At 39.4% G+C, this 27,318-nt stretch overlaps 1 long non-coding RNA gene across 1 annotated transcript in view; it reads right to left on the reverse strand.

The window, feature by feature from the left end:
• LOC112958572 overlaps nt 1-18,094 on the reverse strand; it is a 43,173-nt gene extending 25,079 nt beyond the window's left edge. Inside the window, exon 1 of the long non-coding RNA XR_003251448.1 lies at nt 18,045-18,094. This is a non-coding gene — a long non-coding RNA (uncharacterized LOC112958572). The remainder of the gene's footprint in view (nt 1-18,044) is intronic.
• Nucleotides 18,095-27,318: the final 9,224 nt, after the last annotated feature.

Consider the following 27,318-nt stretch of genomic DNA (forward strand, 5'->3'; position numbering starts at 1 on the left):
AGCACAGTCACTGCCCATGATCTTGTAGCCACAATACAGGAAAAACTTTCCCCTATTTCAGTTTCTTCTACAGGTAGCTCTGCTCCCAGTGGGAACTCCTTGCACAAAACAACAGCGCTTAATGCGAACCACGCGTGGTATACGAAACAGGCTGCTAATATAGGGGCCATATACATCAGTATACTGATACTGTGAAGTACGCACACGGGTGGAAAGTCAGTAAACAAAATAAAAATAAAATGCAGATGGCGTGTCACTAAAGCAAATGGTATGGTTCACTGCATCCCAAGCAGGCCAAGAAAGGAGGGAAATTCCTTCTCAGGCTCTACGTGAACAATGAGTTTCCCTGAAAACTCCAGGAGGCCGTTCCCAGCGCCTCTGCTGGCACCGGCAATAGGAAAAGCAAATGCTGGAAAGGTTGTTTCAGTTCATTACTGACCTCAGTGAAAATCTCAGTACTGGTGAACTCCGCTGGAGATCAATGTGACCTCTTGCTTCAGAGCCGTATTGTTGTTACAGCGTGTACAGCACGCAGTGCTGCTCGTTAAAAGAAAATACAGTTGTCAATATGTCACCGTGCTCAAATCGATGTCCCAGCAGCCGCATGGGGCTGATGAAACCCAGCTCCCGGGGCTGCAGCTCAATCCGGCACTTGGGATACGAGCCAATCTCACCTCAGTTTTAACATGCAGAGAAGACCCCAGGTTTAGCCACGTAAGTGGACATAAAGGGTAAATCCCTGGAGAGCAGCGACCCACATATTATACGCGGAGATCCACAAGTGCTGCGGCCACTCCTATAAATCAGAGCTGCAAACAAAATAAATGTTTGGGAATGTGTCTGTCACCCAATTTGCTAGCGTGCTTTTGGCAGCCTGGYGGGCTGTTACAAAGCAATCATGTGCCTCTGAGATGCTTCACAAAGATATGCCAAAAAATTCCATCGAGAAACAATTAAAATCTAAAAGCGGTGATAGAGAGCACCAGAGCATCTAATAGTAATTTTCAAAAAAAATGTGGTTCCTGAGCTGCATTGTTTCTACAACATTAAAATGCCAGTAATGGTTAAAATGTGAAAAATAGGAAAGTCTCACCAATTCAAACCAAACCACAAACCACTTTGTAAGATCATGGAATCCTACAAGTTAACAAAACAAATGAACAAACATGCCCAGCAATAAAAATGCACTACAAGAAAGATGCCAGTTTCTATTTATTTTTATTCTCTGTGTGTTCTGCAGGATAGAAAGGAGGGTTAGGGGAGTTTTATATAAGCTGGAGGTAAATTTTGGAAGACTTCATTAAAGAATTCAAAATAATTTTCTCCTTCAAAATGGCTTCAATTCAAAAGAGGGCTCTCAATGGAAAAAATTACAAMAGATTTCCAGAACCTGAAAATAGGGAAGACTGGAATAAACATGAAGTCATCTATGGATAATGCTCTCCAAATATGAATTCCTAGGCTCAAACTTTTGATAATACTTTGATGTGTGCTGTGGTTAAAGAGAGAGAGTTGAAAGAAAGGACAAAAAAGAGGTAGGTTCTTTATTTGCATGTATATGCAATTCGTTATTGCAAAATGTTAGTTCACGTGCGTAACCTGTTCTCAACTAATGCAGAAACACTGGCCCACATTTTTACAGAAGTTTCCACCTAATGTTTTTATAGGGGTTTAGAATCACTGAAGAATTTTGATCCTATGAGCAATTCCAAATATTAACCTGCTTTTACTGACAACAGAAGGGAAGCACATGAAGCTTCATGTATCAGACATGATCCAGCAGGTCGGGGAGAGACACTAGGTAGAAGTCTGTCTCGACGGCCTTCTTGGGTCCATTCATTTGCCATAAAAACAGGCTAATTTTTCCTCTCTTTTTAACTATGCGGAGATTGCCAGAAAAAAAAAATATATTTGAAAAATGATTCACTCAAGTACTGCTCACAAGAACAGCTAAAATAGAACGGCAGGTGACAAGATGACCTTGTTTACCTGCAGTACCTTAAATGCCTACTTGGTCAGTGTCYGACAACCTGTAGTAAATGACAACTTTGGGTCAAGCTGAATTATTTGTTGAGTCCTGAGAAAGTCATTAAAATAAATAAATATATATATGCATAGTCAATCATTAAACAGAACTGTGATGATGGTGAATTCATCTCTGAGATTTTTCATCTTGGGCTGGACCCTTAAAGTTTCAAATTCCTACTGAGGTCAGATCAATGGGTTGCTCAATTAACTGAGTGCTTCAATTAGCATAATGACAAGAATGTACAACAGAACAAACTGCATGGCTTTAAATTAAAAAAAGAATCTACCWATTTTAATGACTATAAAGCATGTAAATCTGTAAATGTCCCTGTTCTTCAATCAGCCTAATTCTATGTTCTAGTCTAACTGGAATTCAATGGAAGGAACTGAAAGATTAGCAAGTAACTGCTACAGAAATATAGCTTAAGCACTATTTGTCACTAATCATTATTTATCAAATCTTTGGTGTCATGTGAAAGAACTTCCAGCTCATAAAAATTCTCAATTCTTACGAAGTATTTTTAAGACAACACAGAAATAATCAATGAATTAAATTTAATTAGTGTGAAGACAGTGGGTAGAACTAAGTATTATTAATCTTCATTTTCCATATGGGAACCTGCATCATAGAAGAAYGTAATGATATGCCCAAAATCACAGGCAGAGAATTTTAATTTCATAAAATATGTTATTTTTTCCACGGTCARTACTGAGGATTGACAAATGCAACTTCCACAGAGCAATATACTCTAAAAATTCACATTTTCTAAAGGGCTTGGAGGCATACTGACTGATATTTCAACCACAAAAACTAATACAAATATTGGAAACTGTGTTTACAAATATTATTCAGCTCTTAGTAACATCTTCAAAGCAATGCAGCATAACTGGAGGGTCCTTCCTTCACCACGTCTCTTTGAGACTCACCACCCTGCCCTTTCCCATGAAGGCAGGGCTTCCTGCTTCCCACTGCGGATACCCATGACATCTCCAGAGACTCCAGGTGACCCCCTAGAACCTGCCCAGATCCCACCTGGAAGCCAGAACTGGAGCATCCTGCTGGGAGAAAATGCAAGAGCCATAATGCTGATTAGTTCTGGATATGCTGAAGACTTCCTAGCATTAAGCACAGAGAGGACTGGGAATCTTTCCCATGAAAAACGGAGAAATAAATCAAATTAAAGACTCCTGAACAAGTTCCAAGTGCGGCTATCTATGGTAAACTGAGGAGATCTAAAGGATTTACGTTTGTCTTTCCTCCCTCTCCCCCGTGCAAAAACCATGCAGAGGAGAATCAAGTGAACTTTGCAATATTTAAGAGACATTCTTMAGACTCCTACTGCAGACACCAACTTTCCTCTCGGGGTTAACACACCGCTCGTCGCATAAACCATAATGACCTGCGCTTGCAGCGAGGGACTAGAAACACATTTCACGCCTTGTGAGAACTATCCCCTCAGAACCGAATGCTGCCGATCCTGCGTTTTCAGTTTGCAGTGAATTGGCAAGAGAAGTATCAGGAAGCCTTGTGCTTCTGAAATTACCTACTAAAAATATCTCCTCTCTTCGGAGAAAACAGCGAGGAGAACTTGCTCATCAGTTTACAGTAATGTACTTTCCCAAAGACACAAAGTGCTGGCGATACTGGCGGACCTAGATGAACATTTCTGTGCTGTGTGGATGATTAAAACAAAAACCCACTCTAGATTAAAACCGTGCTTACAAATACGCTTATGTGTGCTGGCAGCAGCTTTGAAACCTTCTGTGGAGAGCGCTCCAATTTCCACCTCTGTATCCTGGATAAGAATCCAAAGCCCCATTTCCCTCCACTTAATCCAGGAGGGAAAAAAAAAAAAGGAATTGCTATTTTAAAAAGGATCTCACTGTTTTACAGCTAGATAAAAACATGTCCATCAGGCTGCTTCAGAGCTGCGTAAACACATCTGAGGTAGCTGCAAGAATACACTGGGATAAAAATATGAGCAGCGTTTCTGATGGGAATAAAGCGCTGTTAAAAAGAAAGAAACACACAAAGAGTTACCTCGGTCCTTGCTGGAAGATACGTAGTCAGAACCAGACCAACTGCACGCTTCGAGCCGTTAATAAAAAGAAGAGCAAGCAAATGAATAGCTTTCAGATGAATCCAAATAGTTTTTGTTTCTCTGCTGCAGTTTCACCACTCCCACAGGGTAATTTCTATGTTCACTTTAGAACGAAAGCAAAGTACAGGTCAAAATGAAAAAGGGAGGAGACCAAGAAACTCCACTAGGTTAAGCTAGGGCTGTCATTCTGGCTGTCTTGTTTTCGAAGAGGGGAAATGGGGCTGGTGGGACTGGCGAGGGGTTAGCAGGGGGTGTTCTGCTTCTGCATATGAACCAGGAGATCAGTTCATCTGCATTTTGTGTTATCTGATCGGTAAAAGCAGGAAGCAAGAAAACCTTTCAAGTGCATGATTTATGGAAAGATTATCTCGTGACTAAAAAGCACGGCATGTAAAGCGCCAAATTCAGCTTTTGCTTATGCTGGTGCAAATCTTGGGCAACTCCATTGACTTTGGAAGATTTATTCAGTTTAAAACAAAATAATCAGTCCAAGGAAAGACACAGAGCGATTTTAAAATCATGATGCAACCTCTGCTTTATGAGCAAAGCAACTGTCTGAACAGAGGTCAGTGCAGTGCAGAATTGCCACGCTGGACAAGAACCAGAGGATCTTTGTAAAGTATTTTTAAATACAGCTCTGCCATCTCTCCTCTAATAATTCCTTCYCCAAACAATCTAGCTGCCTCTTGCCAGTCTAAATAGGCTTGACTTCTATAAATGCTTTAAAATCTGTCCTAAGTATTTACAGGCAGGACAATTTGCAAGCACCTTGGAAACTATTTCTTCTGCTTTATGAAGTTACGTCCTTTCAGAATCCAATGAAGTCAGTATTTCATAATGGAAATATTCAAAAGGGTTCTGTGCACTAAAGCATGGCTGAGCTGCRTGTGTTTGTGTATATATACGCATACAGCAGCTAAATTAAATGAGTGGGACTGTCCATCCCACCCTGTTCTGGTGTCATGAGACTTGTGATCCTGTTTGCCCCACGCACTGGCCTTGGCTCCGTTTCTAGGTTCTGCTGTTGCAATATGGGCATCAGAACCACCCTGACAGCTAAAGACCATCTGCAGGAGTACAGCAAACACAGGAAAAGAGCAAGAAATTCCAATCTCAAGCAGATTTGTATCCTACTCCAGTAGCTTTAGAAGCCTGAGTCGAGGTTATTTTGTAAGTCTACAAAATAAAAGCATATCCTCTCTTTATTAGTGGGGGAACATTAAGATCCAGCTAGTACAGACTCCCATGGAAAGCAGGCAGATGAGGTAAGACCCAGTTTCTCTTTTCCTATCCCTTATCTATGGATTTCTGTGCTAAGAGGGGTAAAAGTGTGAGAGCTGAAAGGACAACCAAAGAGGGATGTTTATCAGGACACTACTTCAGTGCTAAGGAAAAATGGAAAGTAACAGAGGAGCGAGAAACTGGGAGGAAACAGAACTGAAAAAAATGAGAAAAAAGGACAGTACAAACCAAACCGAGACAGCACCAGCCCATCAAAGGCAGCAGGTTTTTTCAGCAACAGTTTAGAGAACCAAAGTCCCTAGAAAAGCGAGCTCAGACAGCAAGGGGTTAACAGCACCAAGGAAAATCTGAATCATCTGACCTAAAAAGGAAAAGGGAAGGTTGGGGGGGGAGCGGGAAAACAAAAAGCTTTGTGGCTTACTTTTAGTACCACGACCTCCCTTAAATTGCAAAGGATTTTGACATACATTTAATGAAATACCTAAGTATCTAAGTTACACATCCAGGTACTAAAACCACAAAAGATAATTCCTTTTATTAGTTCAGAGCCATAAGCAACTTTTTTAGTTGCTTAAAAATAAAAGTATTTTTAATGTTATTTAGCAGATTAGGAATCAGATGGAGTAGTTTTATACACAGGGCTCTCATATTAGCAAGTTTTGTGCTGATKGTGATGATGATGATCCAATAACTTAATATGGATATTTAAAATGACATGCAAACTATTACACTGGCACCCAGTGAGCAAGTAAAAGAAAAAAAGTTAAAAAGCAAATTATCATAAAACTGCATGGAGAGAGCTCAGTACTAAGGCACACACATTTCCTTCACTTGCACTAATATATACAGCATATAGGTAATATACACAGCTGGAAATGTAGCTGGCAGGGATTTTAGATTTCTTTCAAGATCATCAGGCATCCTCCTGTACTTCAAAGGTGTTAGAACTGTCTCCAATATACATGACCATAACCCCCAAACCCCAAGAAAGATTCAAAACCAGGCAAAAATAATCTCAAAAGTGCCTATGATACCATGCAGAGTGGTCTACATGAGGAGACTAAAGCAACAAGGGAGGCTTATTTATAAATCTACCTTCCTCTGGCGTAATTCAGGGATCCTTAACCACGTACAGGGAAGAGGGTAGAGCATTCGGACAYGTATGAATCACTTGCTGGGAGTCTCTGCATCTGTACAACAGTGACTGGTTCACTGGTGAGTTAGCTGCTATCAGGACTTTCTATCTTACTCAACCACAAGTGCCCCAAAATTAAGAGGCTAAATTTAAATGATGCTCTTAACTGCCACAAAGAGGCAACTGCCAATAGCAAATCTTGTTCAATTCCTTCAAAATACAAATTTACAGAAACGTCGAGAAGAGAAATAGCTTTGCAGGTCAGCATAGCTATGTTTTTAACTCCTCTAGGCCAAAGCACCTTTTCTGTGCTTGGAATGTATTGCTTTCCGGAAAGAATCCTGAGTTTGAAAAATCCCAAACTCGTTGCTCTCATAGTCTTTTGCTAATTCAGTTTTTATTTGGTGGAAGACTAGGAGATGCAGAAGGACAAYGGGGTCATGTATTTGTACAAAAGAAATTCAAGTGAGGAACTTGACAGAAAAGGAGCAGGATGTGTGGCCTATGTCAACCGTGGGACATCTTGTTTGGGGAGGACACAGGCAGCAGCAGCGCTGGCACCGTGCGCAGGAGAACTGACCATCTCATTTTGGGCACAGACACCCAGAGTTGTGGTTTACTAAAAGTGCTTTTTCTCATGCAGCGCCTTTTGAGCACTTTCAAAATACGTTTCACAAAATTCTGGTAGAAATTTACAACAGGTAAAAGAAGCAACTGAAATAACTTCTGTCCGACTCCTGAAACTCAGCCTTCAACAATCATCACTTGCTATAACACAAGCACTTTTAGAAAAGGTTATGAAAGACCTGAAAAATCTCATAAAAACTGCACATTTCTAAAAATGCTATGTCCTTCATTCAGAGAGAAGATAACCTAGAGCTGTTTGATTTACGGACAAAACTAAAAGTAGCCACAGCCCTGCTAGGGATCGTGCTCGATTCAGGCAACTGCATGATGCTGATCTTTGTACCATGGATAAGTAGAGGCAAATATATTCCTCGAACTGCTACATTTTAATTCCACCGTCATTTCCTCAGGATCCCCACCAAATGCTGGGGAACAAAAAAAAAATCTGCTAGTTCATTCCAATGTAAGCCAGACAGGAGGTTAGTCACTCTTCTGAACACAATATTAGGATGTCAACTGCAGCCAGTCTGAGCCAATGTTTAAGAATGGAGGCTTCAAATTAGTTTCCTGGTCTAAATTCACAGTCTGGAGAGATGGATTTATCAAAGCTGAGGTTAAACATGGGAGCAGAGAAGGGGAGGAGAAACTAAGGCTTGGAAGGTGACTGTGCCTCGAAGTTTGTCGTTTAATTCCTTTAGAGGAAAGGGAGGGTTCCTGCATGACACAGCCAGCTAAACATGCAAGAGTCACGTCCTGCAGCTCTGACAGATCTGGTGGAAGAGGACGGTTTTATGCACTGGGTGCAATAAAGGGAAGAAAAGCAAAGTCAGAGGAGATGGATTTATTTTAAAAATGGAGCTAGAAAGATAACTGTCCTTATTGGAGAGGATGGACATTTTGTCCCCCCAGTGCTTATCTTAAAGGACAGGTAGGCCTTGTGCGTTCAGCGTAGGTAAGAATTTTGGAGGCCCTGGCAATTCCCACAGCAGCACCGAAGAAGGGAAACTCTTTCTGCATCCTCCCCAGAAGGATGGAGGCTACTGCAAAAGGGCAGCTCAGTGCTTCTGAGGACTGAAGCACAAGTAAATTGCCATTTATCCATAGTTCCCTTTTACTTCTATGAGGGGATCCATTCAATTCCCTTCCCACTCACAGACAGTACTGTAAACTAAACTGGTTTAATTCTGTAAACTAAATTAGCTTAATAAGCCATTTCTATGCATAATACTGTTTCAAATTATATATCCATTACCATGTCTTCAAATGAATCTGAAGATAGATTTGACTCACTTTGCAAAATCTGACTCACACTTCTTGGGGATGGAAAAAAAGAGTTTGCAGAGCTGACTCCTGTAGGCTGTAACTCTTGAATCTTACTAGAGTTCTGTAAGTAATGGCTGTGGTACCTGACCCCTGACCTCTAGTCCTCTGTGCATTTTGAGCCTCAGAGCAGAAATTAGGGGAAAAAAAGGAAACAAAGAGTGAGGTTAAATGGTTATATTTTGGGGGAAAAAAAAAAGAAAAAGAAAAAAAAAGAAGATGGAAGTATTTTCTGTCCAAAAAGAACACTAAATGAAAAAAAAAGGATATGAAAAGAAAAAAGAAAAAGGATATGTTTCATTTTACTAGAGATAAGCTTCATACTCCAAGCCCAATCAAACTCAGCAATCAAATCAGCATTAAAAGTTTGCTTAAACTAATTTAGCTTTTGGATACAAAGGCTAAATTCTCCTATTGTGCAAGTTTTACAAGATTATGGCTCCTTTGATTTCTGGAGAATTACTTGCTCTGCTGTGAATCTGGATGGGCTCCAGTGAAGTTACATTAGGTATACACAAGAACCAYCAAACCTGTGCAAACTAATTACATGAAGGGTAAGTTCCCTTCTTTATTCTTTTTACTCTTGGCATTTTCTAGGTTTGCTTTCTTACAGCGACACTGCAAATACTGGAGTGCCAAGAGCCACAAAAGAAGCTCTAAAGTCTTTCGCATTTTCAAATACATACTTCCCTAATGAATGAAATGACATTTAAGACTGATTCATTTGGTGGATATTGATGAGGTGTTGAATTTGGGTGTAAACATAAGATTGGCTGCCTGGATGTATTCAAAGGCCACTTCAACRTGAGCTCTCCTGAGAAGCAACGCTGCATTAAGGTTTTTCCTGAAAACAGTACCTATCAAAGTAAACACGGTGTGATTTTACGTGAAATTATTTTCATGGAGCAGCTAAGTGGTGGATCACTGTCAATTCACCACCTCAAAATGCTTCAGAAAGCAAGGAACCTTCCCAGGTCTCCTAAGCTGTCTGATCAGGTGTGGGATACACAATTCAAATGCAACTGTGGATTTGAGGGGGTTTAGATAAGTAATCCAGTAAATGCTAAAGCTGTTCAATAATAATGCTTTACATGAAGACCGCCTCAGAAGCTCAAGTGTCCTCACAGGATTTAGCTCTGAATATTTAGTTGAATGGTGAGGCCATTTCTTCACCTAAAAACTRAGAAATGTGACAAGAGTAAACAGTGTTTACAGTTCAAAGTTTTGATTCTACCACCAAATGCTGACATTACTTCACGACAGGAGCTAATTGTCGTTAGACCCAATAAATTATTAGCAGTGGCGGGAGAGGAGAACAGCAAAAAGCAGATTGCAGCAGGCTCTCCTTTTGCTCCTGGGGCACTTATCTTCTTAAGAACACAAYCCTGTATCCCATGCTAGTTATTAAAATCGGTCAACAGTCATCCGAAAGTAGCAAGCTGCAACTCCAAAAATCCCAGAATCCCAGAACTGCACCAAAGAGTCTCCAAACGGGACACTTTTACACTGCAAAACAGTGATTGCAGGGAAATGTGCTGATTCCACCAAAATGTTCTATAAAAGGCAGCAAGATTGGCTGGCAGGCCAGTCTGTCTAGCTTCCTGCCAGGCCGCCAGCCAGCCCTAGGGTGGGTAGCCCGAGCTCCCTAATGGAAAACATGAAAGTCAGATATGAAACCTCTTCTACAGGACGGGAATTCTGCTTCCTGTAGCACTCTAAAATAAATCCTATGCTGCTGTGTCCATCAGGAAGGATAGGATGGGCAAGGATGACTCCGATATCATTCGGCAAGAACAGCTTCTTAACAACGTAAAAAGGTGCAATAAACTTAWCCGCATTTCAAAATACAGATGTTACTGTTAAGAGCAGAGCAGGGATTGATCCTAAAATAAGACACACCTCAGACAAATTACAACCATAAAGAAATCCATGTAGAGTAAGGATAAAACTAAAGGCAAGGAATCCCTATCCCACATGTTCTTCAGTATGCATTAAGCTTGAAATTTAACTAAAGTAAGTAACAGTTAGTTTAAATTTTGTTTAGATACTATAAGGCTTTCAGGACTCCTATATCAAAACACAGCAGTGCTCAGAAATCACTGTCCCAGAGCTCATTCACTTTGGATCACTAGAAACAGCATCCCCAGCCTAGGAATCTCTCTGATTACCGACAGACCAGCACAGAACAAAAAGCCCAAGGACTTTGCCTTTTCTATCATCTGCTTCCTCAGTTCCCTTTGTGGGATTCTGGCCAGGATGTTGATAAATGTTAATGGAGGATTCAGAGCTACAAATCAGTGCATCAGGCTGTGTCTAAGCAAGGATGCTTCACTGGACAGTCATTTCCTCTAAGTGCAGTGATTTAACTATATTGAACCAAACTGCTTCTGCACCACTTAGCTCTGCAAGATCAATGCATTTTCCTTCTCAAACACTGCATCCACACAGCTTAATGTGTGTTTGAATTAACTCCTGATATTCTGAGCACTATTTGAATGTTGCATTTCAGTCCAAAAACTTCTCTCTGCACACATTCATGCTTCCCAAGCCATATGACACATGTGGCAACCCTACCTGCTACTTCACAGTAGCAGTTTGGTGTTGGCAATCAAGTCTTCTCTCTTCAGAAGTKATCAGTTGTCTTAGGAGGATAAACTGTGTCATGGAACTTCTTGGTGCACAGGACATTCCTGACAGCCTTCCTTTCGGAGATACAGATGTTTTTTTCCTGATCATCAGGCTACAGGTGAGAGGCATCATGTTGATGGCCATCATGTTGATCTATGCATAAGACTAGCCAATATTAATGTAAAGCAGTCCACAATTCTGCAATTCCACTCATTTTGGTAAAATGAGTAAGATAATATTTTTGCAAGAACGTATAGAATAGAATTGAAAACACTGAACAACAGTTTTTTTGATTTGAAGCTTTCAATGGCTGCTTGGACAAAAGAAGCTACGAGTTAACTACTACTTCAGCTAGCTACAGATTATCAGTCCTATGTACCATTTGGAAATGAAAAGAAGCCTATTAGTTACTGTTTTTGTGAAGACCAGAGTGAGGAGGAACAGGGATTTATGCAAGCTTATAGAAGTCCATAACAATACTAATTTTTAGCTTTTAAGATAAATGGCTCTAGTCTGTCTATAAAGTGCTTTACAGAGAGTAAATAAAACATACATTTCTCCGACTGGAGAATTGAAGCAGGGAGATGCATAGCATCTCRCACAACTTAGAACTAGAATGCAGTCCTCTAAGTCTGTATCCTATTTGCCCTTTCAAACATTTTTGAAAGACATACTTTGAATTACAAGGTTTTCTGCGAGGTTAAGTGTTAATTGTGAGTTCCATCTCTATACATCTTTATCCAACTATAATGAGATTATCTGGCCCACTACCTTCCCCTCTACAAATACACAGTAGAAAAGAGATTTATTTTTTTGAAACCAAGAAATAAAAAAGGACAATTTTAAGATTATCACTTTAATAATAAATCTATCTTTCCTACATAGCCATTCTATAACATGCGCAGACTGCACTTCGGAGCAGAGCCCTGTGGCAGGACTGCAGTATTAACACAGCCTAATACAGTAGCATTCACAGACACATAAGGTAAATGAGTTCTCTCGGGTATCAGAAGCAGCACCTGCACCTCTGCACTGTGCTTTTCTCACACTAAAATATTTGGTTTTCCAGCAACGCTAGATGGACTGGTCAGAGCACCACACTGAACAGTATCTGATATAGTTTCTAATGTCTTTCTAATGTCTAATCTCCTGAATTTCTACAGGCAAACTTTATATTGGATAGGTGTTTGCAAGCAAGGCAACTTTAAGGACAAAAAACAATCTGGGCTATCTTAACCCGTATTTAACACTGAAGTTCCAAGGACATTTCTAAATCTGCAATACAGACAGAATATTTTGGTCATTAATTTGCTTGCTAAGGTGTGAAYTCCCTTTTTACATCCCATATTTCCTTTTATTTAACTCAGAGGCTGGYTCCATATTCATGTAACAACTTAACTAAGACAAGGTCAGTTTATTCTGAATCTTGTCCCATGCAGAAAGTGTATAAGGTATCATGGACAGAAATATCAGCTCAAGAGACCTCAAGAACTACAGACATTGACAGACTTAGTGATTGTCCTGCTTAAAGGGACAGTAGTTCCCCTCCTGTGAGACCTGGATCTAGTCTTAGTTCTCCAGTGTGAGCAGTTGTCTAGTCCTTGTGTTGTTTAGTTAAGAGGAGTCATTTCTGTCATCACAATATTGCAGCCTTAATGAGGGGGAAAAAGGCAAAAAAGTTATTCTCATCTGAAAGACCAGAGAGACTCCAGTATGGCAGAACGGGTAGAGAACACTAATAAGGAGTGTGTTTCAGTAGCGTGCATCATTTCATTYCCCTGTATCTGTAACAGGCTGCTATTTCAAATTTGTTTTCACTCCTGAGTTTCTTCTTGTCCTATAAAGGATCAGAAAGTCCAAAGAAAAATGAAACCCTGTGGGATATAAATACAGAGATAATCAGACCTGCAAGGTTGAGCCASTCATTTCAGAGCTCTCAGTAAATAGGTTGCACAGCCTCAACCCTCTACAGGGTAACGTTAGGAACAGAGACTTATTTCTACCCATACTGGCTGGCTCAGAAGCACTTGCTGTCCCGAGGGAAAATGGGTTGTGATTTAACAGTTCCGAGCAGGATTTTTTTTTTTCTAGCTAAGGGCTAAAGCTTTTAAAAGTAATTGGCAGGCCGTGTGTTAACAGACATGTTAGTACTACTCAGTATTAACATGGAAAGAAAATATGATAGTGGGCTATACGAAATAGTGGTGAGTCATATACAGCCTTCAGGACACAGGTTCCCATACCCTGAGCTATAGACACTAGCTTCAGAGAGGGGAGAACACAAGCTAAATAATGTCAAATGGTGATTTGTTAGCCTCTAGATTTCATGTTAAGTGTTATCCATGCAAAAATATGAACATAATAAAGAATATACATTTCCACCCTACATCACCACAGAAAGAGGTCTAAGATGAGTACCCAGCTGCTGCCTGRCGCTTTCTGCAGCATCAAGAGGCAACTGTCACTGCAGCCTGTGCAGGTGGAAGCAACAGCACATTTAAGACCCTGTTATTCTGTGTGTGTCCATGTAAAAACATTGCCTTGAGGATTAAGAGAGACATTTAGAGTGAGGACAACTATAAGCTATGAACGGCTGCCTGTCTGCTCTCCGAATTCAAATTTTCGGCTTGCAATTCAGGTGAAAAACAGTTTCCAGGTACATTTGCAACCTTTCAGAATAAAAAAAGGTTGAGTGGTCTGAAAACAAGTGCTTTTTGATACTGCCTCGTGTATCTTTTCCCCACTTGTAGAAAGCTTTGCTGTAACAGCTGCACTACTACAGAAAAGGGGCAAAAAGAAACAAGTTTCCTGGTCCCTGGGGCTTCCTGTAGTTTAGGATACAGGGACTAAAGCAATGCAGCTCGTGTTCATGTGACAAGGGAAGCACTCCTAAAAAGCATGCATAAAAACCCCCCAGGGCCACGGGTGTGYCAGAGTTTCATGTATGAAGCCACCAGGCACAGACTGGTTAATTATATACATATGTATAATTACATGGAAATTTAATAGCTACACTTATACACATATTCTTCTCTTTGCAAAGCACACGCTAAACTTACAGATACTTTCATATCTGACAAAAATTAAAAGTGCTCTTTATTAAAAGTAAGCTGTGGTTCTATCTTTGCAAGTCATCTAGAAGACACCACTGTCAAACGAAGAGTTTCTTTCTGAATAGCACTCAGCCCGTCTTGGTGGCTACTTCATATCCATCCAATAACAMTGACCTCTTGGTGGCTTGCCTCCTTTTGCACCATGTACTCTCACTTTACAAGTAACAGAGTGAGGAACAACAATGATTAAGTTGCCTTCCCACAGGCATAGAAGTTAGAACTTCATTTGCCAGTAAAAAGCTGCCCTTCATCTGCTGAGGGGTTTTTAGTCCACCACAGCTCTTCATATGATCAGCCAACAAATGATAGGTTTTTCATAGAGGAGATTCCCGTCAATTCTAAAAATGTCCGTGCTTTTACACATATGGACAGAATAACTCTCCAAATTACTGATTCTTTCCCAAGGCATTAGCAAGAATGAATATTTTGACATGATCCAACGTATTCSCATTATGAAATGCAAAATTAGGAAATGCAAAAGATAACCTCCGATCTTGTTTTAAGTGAAGGATTGGGGCCTGAAACATCTGCCCTATGAGCAAAGGCTGAGAGAGCTGGGCCTGTTCAGCCTGGAGAAGAGAAGGCTGAGGGGGRATCTGATCACGGTATACAAATGCCTCAAGGGAGGGAGTGAGGAGGATGGGGTGGCCTCTTTTCAGCGATGGCCACTGATAGAACYAGAGGAAAAGGCCACAAACTGAAGCTCCAAAAGTTCCACAGGAACTTAGGGAAAAAATTCTTAACAGTGAAGGTGACAGAGCCCTGGAACAGGCTGCCAAGAGAGGTTGTGGAGTCTCCTCTAGAGATCTTCAAAACCCACTTGGATGCAGCCCTGTGCCACGTGCTCTAGGTGACCCTGYGTGTGCAGGGGGGTTGGACTAGATGACCTCTGAGGTCCCTTCCAACCTTAAGCATTCTATGATTCTGTGATTTCTCTTCACTTTTGAAGTGAAGGAATTATGATTAGAAGCATCTAAAAACATAGCCAAAGCTTTTGGATAATTCGGGAGCACAAGACTTGAAACCACAAGGTTTATATCATGCAAGAAAAATACATGATTAAAATGTATGGCTTAAATAGAGTTCTCTCTGCATAGCCAGCACTACCAAGGTTCCCTTTTCCACAGCAAGGGTAGCACTCAGTTGCCTACAAGAATCTACTGCAAACCCTGGCAAGGACTGTAAAGCTTTCTATTCTATCCAGAGGAGCTGAAGGAGGATCAGGGATGCAGGTGCCCAAAGCCTGAATATTTTAAGAAAGCCCAGGTCCTCCTCCATGGAGGAAGGGCGATGGAATGAAGTTAATGCCAGAGCTACCTTGCCAATGCCAGAACAAAATAACTTGTTCTTCTCAGTGCAGAACGACCTGAAACGTTAYGTGCAATATGTGATGTCCAACTTAAAACACCAAGGAAAGAAAACAGCAGTATTTAACAAAGCTAGAAATCGTTAAGTCCAACGGTCATCAAGTAATTCTGTATCTCACAGCGTGTTTTTAATCACAGTTTCTCCACTTGTGCTGAAGGTTTTGGCAAATGCACAGCTCCCTTTTCTCTGCACATACCATATTCCAGACAAGCTATCTCACAGATTGCCTTTGGTAAATCCAATATTCAGTACTCAGTATGAACTGATGATTTCCTTTCTTATGCAACTGCCATTTAAAAAAGTCTGATTTGAACAGCCAGTTGTCATAATGCCACAGGGATTATGGAAGCTTTGGCCACCTTCCAGGAATGACAGGACAGATAATGCAATTTATTTGTCCTCGCATACTTAGCAAGTTATTAAATTTTAAGCTACACCAAAGACTGTGCCATTCATTTGGGAGTTTTTCTCCATATGGTCCTGTGGTTTCGGAACAAATCTCTGATGACAATCTCAAGGAAATACAAACTGGAAACACAGAATTCTGACGACATAACTGAAGTAACTAATTGTTGATACAATTTAAAAATTGACCAACATAGGCATCCTGAGAGCCCCGGAGCTACGACTAATCCTCACTGTACAAAAGGAAGATATTAAAAGCTGTTCAAGCTCCATCTTTTTATATTAGCACAAGAAAAAGCCCACAATGCACACCATCCAAGAGCCTCACAGGAATTCCCTTAATGCTTTCAGAATCAGCTTCAAGAAAAAGTTGCTCTCTCTTAAAAAACAAAAGCAAGGAGTTGTCTTGCTCTGTGCCTAGCTTTTGTTCCTTGCCTGACTAGGCACTAGTCACCACTAGTCAATATTTTGATATGGCATTTAGAAGTATATCTAACAGGACAGAATGCTGCTTTTAAATTAAAATAATAATAAAATAATAATAATAGTAATAATATACTACTATTATTAAAAATAATAATAAAAATAAATTACTAACATAGAGATCAGAAGAGAAAGGAGCACTGGAACTGGAAAAGGAACTGGAAAACAGTTGCTTGCCAGGACAAACATTAGCCATTTATTGATAATAATTTTCAAAACAARCTCGACCAGAGCTATAAAACTTGCAGCACAGAGAAGAAAACTGAACTGTATTTCTAATTATGCATTTCTAACGATTAACTCTCAGGGAATTTTCAAAAGAGACAGTCATCACACTGAATCATTTCAGSAATTTTACAGCAAAGAAGATTTATTGCCATGAAACAGGTCTTGGAAGTAAAGAATATTTGAAGAGACTCAAAAACTATTAAGACAGTGTGGAAAACATGATGATGAAGGAATTGCATATGCCTGACACATGTTTCAACAGTTTTTCTTTTTTTTTTTTTTCTTTTTATTTTTAATAGAAATCTTCCATTAAATAAAAGTGAATCTGCAAAATTATTTACTTTTTAGAAAAAGCAACACAGGTATCAATTAAAGTTGCAAATAAAAGAAAAAGGTTAGAAAAACGAAAAAAAGTCCCACATATCAAGGCTGGTTGACAAACAGGAGTAATCAATCATTTCAAAGCCCAGGCGCTAAATACACAATCATCCCTTAGTAGGTAAAGTAAATTAAGGAGTAATTTGGAGATTTATAGGAAATTTAAAGTTGACTCAACAATACAGAGAAAACTTCACATAATCTCCTAATAAGTCCATTTGTTAGCCAATGTGAAACTAAACTCAGATTTATTTTAGGTTTTGTTATTACAATTGTGATGTAAAAGTTGCCACCCATATGAAATGGTCTGTCCGAGACACTTCCAAGCCTATGTCTTCAAAATTTGCCAAGGTCTTACATAATTGATTCCAAAWGAGATGATTAGCTTCAAAGCTTGCTATCTAAAATACTACTGAAAAATATCTCCATATTTCTTGCCCAAAACAGAAGAAACTCAACTAAGCCATAAATGTACACAGTTCTCTGAATAACTGCTCTAAATATTCTCAAAAACACTCATCAGCCATTGCAAAAATTAAAGCTTTCCTTACACCATTGATAATACTGAGAATATAAACAAAGTCTGAGCCCAAAGGCCCTTTCCAGCCCTGCTTGTGTGGCTGTAGCTGGTCTGACTCTTCAGATTTTATCAGAGGCAGCATAAGAAGAGGTAAAGCTTTGCCCTACAAACTCATCGCTTCTCACATCCTCCAACCATCAAGGCTACAGCAACATTAATAAAGCAACTACAGGACACAGTCTGGAGCAAGTTTATGCATAGACAGAATGAGGAGAAAAGCAGACAATTATCCACCTTTGACAACGCGCCCTAAACCGTGTGGCTTGAAATCAGTTAATGTAAAACAGTTCTAGACTGCATAYGCTCCCTGTGCAATCAAAAAATGGGCTATTTGATTTCATAATTATATATAAGGAGGTGGACTATGGCCTGCAGAAGAGAGAATTGAGTAGTCATCTTCGACTTACTTTTTGGAGTGTCCTGGTTCTCCTGTTCAACTCAGTCGCCATTTTTGATTCTACAATACAAAGAAAAGAAATTCTGTTAAAAAAAAAGTGTATCTGAAGTTTCTCGTGATATTGCTAATTACAGCTTGATGCTTACTGTTTGCTTTTATTCAGCACTGAAAATGGCTACAGATATAGATGCCCAAGGCAACATAATGAGTGTTTAACACGGATGGGTCAGCAACTGAGTCCTGCTCTATGCTTTGGATTCACATCTACAAATTAGGAAAGTATATCCATATCCTACTGGGTATTCATTARCATTTGTAAATCATTTTGAAAGGAAACCAAACAAATACCCTACCAACCATCCCACTACAAGTGAAGTTATGAGAATACTGTCCTTTAAAATGACGCTCCAAGGCTACATGGTCTATTTAGTCACATAATTGGTAAACCTTTAGCAGAAGCTGCAAAACGATCCCCTTGTGTCTCCCATCCTATGCCAAGTACTGACCTGGGAGAACTATTCCAAGGGCTATAAAGCACTGGTATGTTCCACATAATGGAATAACTAAATAACAGGGGATGTAGTGGAAAATGAAGTTCAGAGACCTCTCTCACTCAAGGTTGGCACTGCTCTTACTCTGCTGAAACTGCCAATGTGCAAAAATAAGAGACATGGAAGCAGAAAGACAGCAGACTTTGGACAAAAAAGAAGTCTTATTTTATTCCCTCAGTGGGGAGGGAATATCAAAAAGACAATAAGTAAATGTCAACATGCATTTGTCCAAAACCAGTCTCACCAAGCTTGCTTAATTTCCCTTTCTGACAAGTTAAAAAGCCCTGAGATATGAAGAGGGTGCAGTTATCACATACACTTCAGCAAGTTAGGTTTTTCACTGTTTTTTTGTAACACCTTCTAAACCAACAAAGCAAGCATGGTCTGCATGGAGTTACTGTAGAATCAGTGAGCACTGKCGGGAAAGATATATTCAGTCAATAAAGTTATTACAGGTTTGCAACAGCAACTGCACATCGATCTTAGCTTATGGTACCCAACCTTTGACATGAGAGAAAAGCAACATATTCAGAAGAAAACAGAATAACTCATTAGTTCATCTGGAAACTATGCCTGAAAGAGAATGCTCTTGATTCTTGCCATAATCAACATTAGTTCTAAATCTCAACTGAAGTAAACAAAGATACGTATCATTAGCGTGTACTACGTCAYGTTGTGCAGTTCATTTCAAAGGAGGATCATTAAACATCAAGCTATTTAATTAAAAGAAAAGCCATTTCTTTCCTCAAAATGCTACTGTAGGGGAAGAAGAAAAATTCAGGAAAACTCAAGGTACAATCAAATATATGAAGTAAAAAGACAAGTAAAGATTTCATCATATTCCTCCAGATTTTAAACAGACTATGACACTAAGAGATGGCTGTGATTTTGTGCTAGCTAAGGGCCCTTTAAAATTGGCAACAATACTTAATTCAGTGGCTTCTTATGCCAAATTACAAGTTCCAGTTGAAAATATATCTCCCAATGAGGCCCTACAGCTGAATATACTCTAGGGGAAAAGTATTTCCTTTAATTTAGTCTAAATTAATTTGCATGAAAGTATGTAATCAGCATATACAAAAGCTGCATTATATAAACGGAGGAAAAATTCTGTGCTAATAGTTGATGAAACTCACACTGCATGACATAAAACCAGCATAAGATGAGTAGGAAATGTTCATAAACTGTGTGGGTTTTTTTTTTTTTTTTATTTTTAATTAACAGAACTTTAAATAGTCTGGAGATTGATCGAAAACATGAAACAACACAAATATGATTTCTTGAATAGCACAAAACTTCCAAGTAGCTGAAAACAAACTACATGGACAACCAAATGTAGACTAAAAATAACTCAATGTAAAACAATTCTAAGAAAAATGCTGTAGTATAAAGACAGCTCTTCCTACCTTACTGATTAATGACAAATAAAGGAAGTACGAAAAGAAACATATACTCACTCTATAACTCCATCATCAACCCTGTTGTACTGGAAACAATTCTTCTATAAAAGAAGCAGTACTCAACTACTGAAACATCTCCCTCTACTACTTATTTTTTCACTGCAGTGCTTTCAGTGTTTAATAAACATCAAGAAACAAATGTGTGAGCATCTTCTCATAAAATGGCATATAAATTGTACCTGTCGCTCTGAAAAGAAAATATATCATTCTACTAAAGTATGCAACACTTACAGGAACATTGGGTCTTTGTGCAGCCTTTGGAAAACATTATCATTTTTCTTCTTGGTAAAAGACTGAACATTTTACTTGGGCAATATACAAATTCCTGCCGCTATCAAATTCCTACTGGAATCAACCCCTTACTGCTTTTCCAAAYACTGCATGCTTCCTCAGATCTCACACAAATCAGTTTGAGTTTCACCGTTACTAGAAACTGAAAAATATTAATATTTTTTCTTATCAGTGGGAGAAATCACCTGGCCAGTAGGAGAGCTCATCCTACCTGCAGGGCAGAAATCCTGACCTTTGCCAACAGCCTTGCTAATTGGCAAGCATGATCTGCATTGAGAAATGAGGCTTTTTCTGCAACTCCACAAAGACCACAAAACAGACTGATTCCCAAAACAACAAAAARGATGAGTCCTTCTGCTGACTCTGCTAAGAGTGAGTACGAACCAGCAAACCTTTGGAGTGAGTCTGGTCAGCCTGACTCAGGTGCTCAACTTCAGCACTAAGGGCACATCTCTCAAATCCCTGTTGCATCAGTGGAGAGAAGCAATGTGTCTGGAAACCACAACAGGGAGATTCCGATGCTATCAGTTTCAGCTTCGTCACTTCTCCTTGAGCTGGACACGTTTGCCTGATTTTTCTAGACTACAGGAAACTAATAGAGGCTTCTGTGCTCTTGGGATTCAGGCTGTCTAACAGGTACCCCATGAGCAATACTACAGCCTACCTTGTGTACAACAGCCTGTAGGCTGTAAGCAGGAAACCTCAGCTTAGGCTTTCACCACACCAATGGGACTGGCCTAGCATCCGATGGCAGTGCCCCAATCCTGGCATCGTGGAGTGCTGCTGGCCTGCGAATGCTGTCTCCTCTTGCAGGTGAGCAGCCCTGCAGCCAGGAAGGCAAAGAGTGACAAACTAACCCCAAAGCCTTAAACTAAACTGATTTTAGACTTTCTGGCTATGCATATAATTGGAAGGGACCAGAAAATAACTTCCAAAGGCAGTACTTGGCAAGGTGTTACTGCCTTACTGCTGCAAACAAGAAGACAGGACGGGGGAAGGGGGAAAAAATAAAAGATAATTAAATGAAGAACTTGCTCTCTTGTTACCAAGCTAGAGCTAACTGTACGGGAGGAGGAATCTCAGATTCCTGCCTTTGGAACAAAGGCTGTCCGGCAAACAAAATGGGCTTGTGCAGCCCAGACACTGCTCACGGTCTGCACCCATACAGTTAGCCAAGGTTTCCTCTCCCAAAACAGCATAGCCATAACCCAGCTGTCAGTCAGAAATAGTTCCTAGGCCATATGGACATCTGGATGATGCCCAAGCGCTGTCTGGGAAGAGCCCTAGTTTACACAGGCAAAAGCTGTGCCAGGGACGGAGCTACAGGATGAGTAACTGTCACCAGCTCCAGGTCCTTCTCATAACAGTTCTTTGTAAAAGGGAGGCTCAGGAAATCAACACCAAGTTCTTTTCTCTAGAAGAGAAAATTTATTTTTAGCTTTTGCATCATATATAAGTAGGTTATAGAAACAGACTTATCTGGCAAACAGCACATTTATTTCTGACTGGGACCTTTACTCCCTGCTGCACATCCCAGCTGATGCAATTTTTTTTTGTTGGATTCAGCAGTTCGTACTAAGCTCAACTAGGTTAACCACAATACAGCAAGTGGCAAAAACATCTGGATGAGAATTGCTGGTTAGCTCTGCATAAATTCACTGTAATAAACATAAGTATATACATTTCAACAACTGTAAATGCTTAGTGTTTAAGTTCTAACAATATGTCAGGTAAACCACATCTTCAATCTTCTCACAGCCTGTTCATACTATTTTTTTCAAGAAAAACAAAAAAAGACCTCTAAGCTTTATTTTTTTCTTTTTTAAAGGAAGAGTTTTCTTTTGCAATTTCATTATAGTTTCTCTATTAACTCTCAGGTCTCCATATACCCTTCTACTATAAATATTTACTGGATAAAACCATCTGAAATCTCAAGTAATTTAGCATCTCAGCCGTTTTGAGTAAACTACCAAGACTAAGAAACCTAAAATTTTCGAATTTCTATCTCTGTAATTTTGAGCTGTCGCTCCAGAATGCCATGAAAYATTTAGTAGAATCTATCGAAGAAAATGTTATAATTTCTCATCTCCTGAACTAAGGATCCAACCTCCAAGGCAACAGTTACTTCACATAACAACAGTCATTATAAGTTAAGGCATCAAAATCTACAGAATTCTGTCCTAACATGTCATAAAAGTATTTTTGAGCTTTAACCCCTATGCCACTCACAGCAAAATTAAACAGTGTTTGAAGACATTTGTGATATTTGAAAGATATTGATATTTAAAAGGTATTTTAAAAGTACATGTAAATTTAAGATTATGGATAGGTGCATGTAAATTTAAGATTATGGAAATTCTAGTGCCTTAGAATATCAGTAGTTTTATGTATTATAGCCTCAATTTTCTCCAACTATCTCCACCTATATCTTTTTTTAAGTAACGGAGATCCATTTTGTGCCAGGTCAATATTGATTTTCTGCACCTTCTAGTTCCAAACTGGTTTACTAGTCATCTTCAAAGGCTGGTGAGAATCTCCCTCTGTTCTCACACAGAAGTGTATCACAGCTCCGTCTGGAGGAAAAGCAAAAAAAGTTCTTTCTAGGTCTAGGCAAAACCTTATTAGTTTTACCTTATTCCAGGAAAAATTCAGAGTATTTGCCTTCTACCTCCACTTATTGTAGGTTATTGTACAAGACAAAATATGTATATATTTATACATATACATCCACTTTTTTTTTTCCTGATCCACGATTTTTTAAGCAGCTTTCGGTCGAGCTGAATACCTTATGAGTGAGAAATCAAGGCAGAGTGATGAAAGGGCATTTTATCATCACAAAATAGGGCAGTGACAATGATGGAAACAAACTCCACAATTCTCAGGACAGTGTGGGGCTGTAAGAAATCTATTCTACCTTCCATACAAACCAAAGAAAAAAAAAAGGCCTATAAAGATTATTTTTACTCTCAGTAAATASGTAACAAAACAATTAAAACTAAAAACTTTAAAATACTTCCTAAGGACCTGAGGCTATTTTTCATTTTACCGATTCGCTGTACTGTCCATTACCGTGCACAACTACACCAGCTTTTTCCACAGAGATGCCTTCCAGGGAAGCCAGTGGGCATTCAGCAAGGCCAGAACCACAATATAAATAGAAATCAGAAAACTGTGTTTCCACAGTAAACTGGTCAGGTTTATTGGATTAACAGGCACTTACAAGTGACTCACATTGAAACAGCCTATGGTAACCCAATCTACCTGTAATATGAATTTCAAGGGAAATCTTAAGTTTCCCTGTAAGATCCTTACAAGGGTGGTGTATTGTATGAAAGAACATTAGCTACTCCCTCTAAATGAATTAAAAGATGAAGCTTAGTAACTTTTCATTACCATGAGTGCAAGATTTTCTTAATAGTACCAGTTGTCATACTGAGCAGAATTAGAGCAAGACAAGAAAGCACTAAGTGCAAGTGCTGTGCAGAATTCAAGCACTTCCTTATGTCACSATCTGCACACACGAAGAGGAGGGGAAAGAAAAAAAAAATTAATCCCTATCAAAAAGTTTTATTTAAGAAAATTAAAATAGATTTTGTAAGAGCTATGATGGCAATCTTAATGATTTCTGATTGTAAACTGGTTTTGATTTCTTATTTGTGCATTTATGGAGGAACTCTAACTTGTCTCTTGAGGATGTTACTAAATCTTAAGACATACTGAGGTATTTTGGCACAGGCAAAGGAAGTATCAGCACTTCGCTGAAATACTGAAGGATGCATTCACAGCTATCACACTCATTTAAGAACAGGAGGATCAGCAGAGRGACTGCAACTGATTTCCATAAATACTCCTTTGCAGCAATTAAGAAGCTTACTCTTCTGATGAAAGTACTATTTGATATTACTGTTCAGAATATCAATCATTAAAGGACTTAAATGTAAGTATTTGATATAAAAAAAAAGTTGCAAGTATAAGCAAGATTGGCCAGAGCATGGAGCTATGCAGTAGATATATGGAATTCAACTGTGATCTTTACCATTAATCACGGTAAAACCTGTCAGTAAAGAATACCTCTCCATAAAAATATTTCCAAGTGATCTCCTATCTTTTTTAAATCAAACGTCCATTTAGATRTATAAATCACTGGCATGTTTAGAAAGGAAAGCTCACTGGTGAGAGCTGAGTGCATGCTGCTGTGCATGGGCAAGTTTTAACAACTTCATGTCTCAAGAATTGCTGTTAGAGACCCACTGTGCAGCTCTGCCCTCTACTACCTAAGACAGATGAAAAGTGACACTCCCCAAGTGTGTCAAAAGAGGGTCACCTGTGAGAATTCATCTCTTTATACATGGTGTCTTTCATGCAGACACTGTCATGAGACTGGTCAGGGCCAGCTGGGGCACTGCCCCCAAGCACATTCAGAATTAAGGTCAAAATTATCTAGTAGACATAATTTTGGATCCTCTTAGTTTAGATGGAACTATTATAAGGTCCTGTAACTGTCTTCTGCAGACGATCAGGCTGTAAGACGAGTAAAATGTAAGGGTGAAGTACAAAATATAGACAACAATGCAGTAAGTGCAAGGGGCAAAGTCTMAGAAATCCATTTTCTGTTGCAATGAACTGTTTGGAAGGTTGAACTCCACGCCCTCATGCATTTTTCATGTTTGCTTTTTGAGAAAGTTCAGCCTGTACCTTATAGCAAATTGCTATAGCATTTTGAAAACGATAGGTTCTGTGCTAACTTTAATTTGTAATAACCACGGCCTTGCAACCATGGTGTGAAATTTATTGAGCCAGACAGCTGGGAAGGGATGTGTGTGAACAGTGGGGGTGGTTTATTTATTAATTATTGCACTTCTGGTGTTCAACACACCCTTCAACTCTATGAAATCCATATTCGAAAGTCTATAGGGTTGAAGAAAATATTTTAACTTGCTAATACATGTTCAGTCCTGGGAGTATCTTTCAGCTGTATCCTCTGTATCTTTCAACTTCATTTAAAATGAATGAATTCTTCTCCCTTCAAATTTCCTCTGATGCCTGAAATTTTAAACAAGATGTTTTTCTGAATTTTCAACCTCTAGCCCTGACTGAAGACAAAATTGTCCTGCTTGAAGTTTTGTCTATCAAAGGGTCTGTGTCTATAGTAATTCCTACCTCTTCAAAACCCTTTAAAAGACTGAAGAATGATTAATGCCAAAACCTAAAGCCAAGAGCGTTCCCTGAACTCACAAATTATTACAATGCTAAAATCTTTCAAGTTTCTTGAAAAAATCATCAGTTCTTCAATTAAACTTGCCTTGTATTTTCAAAGCTCAATACTCTACCTACATTCAGGCAGTTACTACTACTCTTTCTATCCCAAATCAATCACAACGGCCAGATGGTTTAGTCCTCTGGATTTGAGATTCACTCAAATGCCAAACTAGAAGTCTTTCTGGGTGGTGCAACTTGGCTCGGGAGGGTAGGGGAAACTGAAATTGCAGTTTTGTCCACAGTTACCACTCAAACAGACAGTCCCAGTCCTTTTTCAGATAAAGGCAAATACATGGAGTCATGTTTTATCATTTCTTGAGCTCTAGATACATGATGGACCAACATCACAAGCTGTGCACATTTCTATAACCTCTACAGAGCCATTTTGTGAGACGAGCTCAGAAGAAAGTCAAACTTGCGCTCAAGTTCTTGCTTAGATATCAGTCAATTGTTTTAAACTTTCTATTTTTAACAGCACTTTGAAGGTCACTCTCCCATGCCCTTATCAAGGCCTGTGAAAAGCAACCCTCAGCTATTCTGGGCACGATCTCCAAAAGTAACAAGTTCAAAGCTCACCCTGCTTTCAGCCTCCATTGGATTTTCTTTAAACGGGTACAAGGTGTCTCTGTGAAAACACTACCTTGTGTTGGTCCTATTGGAAAGCTTAATCTGTTCAACACCTGATGATTCACTCACCCACATGTTAGAGTCCACATGAAAATGACTCACCCCACCCGGAAGAATAATCACCTGGGATACCCAGGGCCCCTCATCTTTTCCAAAGCTGCTAAACTGCTTTCTTATGCAAAGTGAGTGGAAGGGAGGTTTTCATATTCCTGCATGCGCAGTTCGAAGAAACAAAAGATCAAGCTGGGCCTTGGTGACTTTCATCAACAATATGAATAATAAAAACACTTCGCATTAAGCTTGCAGATGACTAAAAAAAAAAAATCAGAGGAGGATAAATGATATAGAACATCTATTAATGCTAGACGAAGCCTAGTTTGGGTTGAAAACAAATGATTTTAATCCTGACTATCAAAGTAATTGTTTTTGAAGAAGGAACGAAGGCTGCTTCTCTGTGACTGGGACACTTGCCAGTGTACAACAACCCAGAAAAGGTGCTGAGGTCCCTCCACTGAACCCCTCAACACATGTTCCAGAGCTGTGCAAAGGTGTTTTGAGGCCTAGGCCAAAGACATCGTCTTTCATTATATTTAAAATGAACAAATTGCAAGCGAGAATTCATGTGCAGCYCTGATATCCACAATTCAAAGATGCAGAAATCTTGGCGAACGTTCAAAGGAAGCCCTCGGAAACAGCTGCCATTCCAACGGGGAAGGAATTCAGGTTTCCCAATGCTGGTGCCAAGGTACAAATCCCATTGAATTTATTAAAGGGATGCATGACTTGATCTTTCAAAGGTGCTGCACACATGGATACGACGCGTTGCAGAATAAAGCACAGCAAGATACAAGGCCTGGAAGCCCAATATGATCAGTTTGGAAATAAGATGTCTTTTCATAGCAGCAGAATTACTAAAAATTTAATCTCTTTACCRTGGGAACTAAAGAGATTTGTCCCCACTTGACATATTAAGACAGGACAGCTTTCTAAAAGGCACTTCAATGCCCACTTCTGCGGTAAAAATCTAGTCTTTAGATATGTGAGGTCAGACTAGATTAACAGCTTGGCTTAGAGACATCAATCTAAAAAAATATTA

Source organism: Nothoprocta perdicaria, unplaced genomic scaffold (genome assembly GCF_003342845.1).
Source record: "Nothoprocta perdicaria isolate Ctin4 unplaced genomic scaffold, notPer1 scaffold_89, whole genome shotgun sequence".
Taxonomy (NCBI): Eukaryota; Metazoa; Chordata; class Aves; order Tinamiformes; family Tinamidae; genus Nothoprocta; species Nothoprocta perdicaria.